Source organism: Gorilla gorilla, chromosome 11 (assembly GCF_029281585.2).
Source record: "Gorilla gorilla gorilla isolate KB3781 chromosome 11, NHGRI_mGorGor1-v2.1_pri, whole genome shotgun sequence".
NCBI lineage: Eukaryota > Metazoa > Chordata > Mammalia > Primates > Hominidae > Gorilla > Gorilla gorilla.
Window position 1 is genome coordinate 75,961,887 of NC_073235.2, and position 3,820 is coordinate 75,965,706.

Sequence of the window (3,820 nt, forward strand, 5' to 3'; positions counted from 1 at the left end):
ATTAAATGCTGTCACTTATCGCAAAACAGCTGTGGGTGGTTTTGTGCAAAAATTTTGGGATAGTCTCTGGGTTCTTCAGATGGTTTCCTTTGCCTAAGAATGATTTTCGGGGTGTGGGGATTAGTTCCTTATCAAGATTAACAAGGCATCGAAGGCTATCATATAGTCAGAAAAGGAAGTGCAGAGGGTTTAGTGAAACTTTCAGAGCTCTTCCAAGGACCACAAATAGTAACCTAGTAAAATGGGTCAGAGTGTTGGGAGAGTGGCATCATACTCATATAGGTAAGCAGAGAGGTTAACAAAGAGTTAAAGCTAAAATCTCCACAAGAGGATGCTGGAGAGGAACACCTTGTTCACCAAGCTGTCCAGCTCCCAACTCAATGGAGGGTAACTCCTGGCTGGCTGAGGTTTAATTTGTCCTGCTGGGTGTTCACAGTAGAAGCTTCTTGCTTGGCATATGGACATATGGGTCTGTTTACTTTGACTCTGGCTACTGGGTTTGTTGGGGGTACATACCAGTTCCTTGATATGGTAGTGCCCCCACTCTCCCTATTACATTGTTTCACCAATTTACAAATCACACTGGCAGATTCTTCTTTAAAGAACATATTAAGAGCATGTGGAGAAATGAAAATCTTAATGATCAATATAAGTTATTTAACAAGAGGGCTAATAAAAGACACCCAGGTAATATCCAAATAAGAAAAATGAAAAGTAACTCAACAATATGTACTAGAAAGGGCACAGATCTGGGTATTAGCACCTTGGTTCTAGCTCTGCCACCTGTTAGCGGAGCAAGTAAATCGGGAAGAAAACTAAGATTTATTGGGCACCTACTATGTGACAGATTTTGTGCTAGTAACTTTCTATAAAATATTGCATTTAATCTTTACAACACCTTATAAAATAAGTATTAATCCTCCCATTTTATAGATGAGGAAACTGAGGCATGGTGAAATTAAGTGTTCACACAATTAGAAATGGGAGGCCGAGTTTGAAGCTTAGGGCTGTCACATCTACAAGTGAGCTCTTCCTAGGATACTATGTTTTCATTAGACTCAATACTGCCTTTGGTTACTTTTACATTTTCCCATGGGGCCATAATGTACACTCTCTAATGCTTTCTTCTAGTTCTAAAGTTTACTCATGGCTTCCTGAGGTTTTAGTTGAACCTAGAACTACTTCTAGTTCTAAAAATACTCCTCTGAGTATTTTAAAAATATTTATAATCTGTTGGTTTAAAACACGTTCACAAGTTCTTTGACATTCCCTTAAAAGATAGAGCCTTATTTCCCTCCCCTTGAATGCAGCTGGGCTTAGCAACTTGCTTCTAATGAATGGAACAAGGTATAAATGGCAGCTTGTGATCTTTAAAGCTAGGTTATAAAAGGCAATACTACTGATTCTTCTTTGCTTTTTCTTAGATTTCTTGTGTTCTGGGAAAGCTGGCCATGCTGTGAGGATACTCAAGCTGCCTAATGAGAGGTGCCTTTGGTGGGGAACCCAGGCCTCTTGTCAACAGCCATGTGAAGAAACCCCGGTTAAACCCTCACATGAGACTGCATCCTCGGCCAACATCTTGACCATGACCTCATGAATTTCTGACCCACAGAAACTGTGAACTTACAAGCAATTGCTTTCTTAATCCACTAAGTTTGGGGTATTTTCTTACACAGCAACAAATAGCTAATACAATAATAAAGGGGCCAGGTATAAAGTCAAACATGTCCTTTAAAAAAGCGTTATATACTCATTGAAGATATATTAAGGAAATCTGAATGGATTAGTCAAAAAATACAAGAAAAATGAGAAAGAGAAGTTTATAAGGCCATGTCAGACCTTTAGCAGCACCAGTCCCTTAAGTCTAAAGTTTTGGCCCGACAATATTCATGCCTTTTTTGCTGAAAGACATCAGTAGGGTAAGAGAAGATTTGGCATAAGAGTTTGGGTGAATTCTATCTATTTGTGATTGTCTTTGGTGCTCTGCTCATAGAATACAAATCTCTGGATAAGATGGGAGGAGAGAAAACTTGATAGTGTTGACTTTCTACCCCACTGCATTCATAAAATCTAGCTAGATTGTATCTGCAATATAGAATATCAGTGTTGGAAGCAACCTCAAGAACCATCTAATATTTTCCTTAAGAGATTTAGGAATGGGAGCACTAAAGCGTAGTGGTTGTCCATAGTCACGGGGCAGGTGGGTGCTTTTCCTGAGACTCCAGGTGGCTGAATTCCAGAGCAGTGCTTGTGCTTCTACTGGAGGCTGCTTGGGGTCCAATTGCTGAAGTGACTTCTATAGGTATATTTATCTGAGCAGAGGTGACAAAGTGGCTTCCAGTGCTTCTACAGGTTCTCCATACTTCTCTTCTCACACACCTTGCCATGTGTCTTGGGTAGTAAGATTTGCATTTTGTTGGGAAGCCTCTCCTTTGATCATAAGGAAGCCTAGAAGATCACTGATGTAAGCTAAAAAGAACTCAGATGGGAATTGATGAAAGCAATTAAAATGTTGGAGAAACAGCATTGCTCGACAAAATGCTCCAGAGTCACTGATTTTAATGGCTATTTCCTTAGAGAGGGTGGCCTTCTTACTGCTGGAGGATTGACTGGTGACATTCCTAAGAAAGACATTTCTAGAGAAATTCTGAAACTGACTCAAAGAAACACGAGACTTCATTTTCACGGACTTAAAAATAATTTTAACATCAATCATTTAATGAAAAAGAAGTACTGTGAACAGGAAGTAGCACAAAATACAGTGTTGCAGTGGAAGGTTGGTGCATGCTGTTGGGAAGCGGAAGCCGAGGAGGCTGTGGATGTGGGGAACAAGTACTCTGTAAGGACAGGGAGAGAGTGGTCAGAGGGGCAGAGAACCAAGAGAGCCACTCATCCAAGCAGCCCTAATACGGGCTCTTTTGAACTGGCGTAGTGCCCCAAACACTAAAGGGGATGAGATGATGAGATCCAGCTGCTTCTCCCGATGGTGTCTGTCCAACATGGTGATTCTGGGACACGGACATTTGCATGCTTACATGTGTGGAGGGCACCCCAAGGCTTATCATCACCCCCAGATCTCCCTGAGGTTTTCTTTACAGGATGGCATCCCTAGCAGTGCATCTGGAGTGACTTCCCAGTTACTGCCCTGGCCTGGAGGCCTGGTTTCCTCCATTAAATTTCACCATCTTATTGCCAACCCAAGGATATCAGTGCCTATTGGCTACATTATATGATACTGTCTCCCAGGACCTAATCCGCTAGTCTGCTAAAAAACAAACAACCACTACCCCCCGCAAAAAAAAAAAAAAAAAAAAAAACCCAAAACAAAACAAATAAAAAAACCCTGCTTAGCCACATCTACTCCCCTGATCAGTGGCTTTCTCCCTGCTCTCCTAACGAATGTCTTTAGGGTCTTCATTTTCTCCTCTGGCTGACACTCTTCCATGCATCCAATTCCTTCTCCATTAAAAGGGATTTAGCAGTGGTCTCTGAAAACATGTCCAGCAGGATGTCCACTTTCAGCTGCAAGAGACTGTTCTCTTCCTCCAGTTGCTAGTTCTGCCTGTGAAGGCACTGGGCCTCCCTCCGGTCCACACCTCCACTAATCGCTGTCTCTGCTATCCACCAGCCATTTTCAAACTTCTGGCTTTGTGTTTGTTTTTGTTTTATGAACATTTTCCAGGTTCACAGTGGGAATTCCATAGTCCAGGCCCAGCTCCACCTCCTGGGTTGACTGATCAAAGGAATGCAGGTTGGAGAGAGAAGCAGACTTCCAAGGAGGCATCTTCTTGGGACTAAAGATACCCCCAAAGAGGGACAT

The 3,820-nt window shown here is 42.0% G+C and overlaps 1 pseudogene; it reads right to left on the reverse strand.

The window, feature by feature from the left end:
* Nucleotides 1-3,414: 3,414 nt before the first annotated feature.
* LOC101123939 (protein chibby homolog 1-like) lies at nt 3,415-3,820 on the reverse strand (annotated as a pseudogene).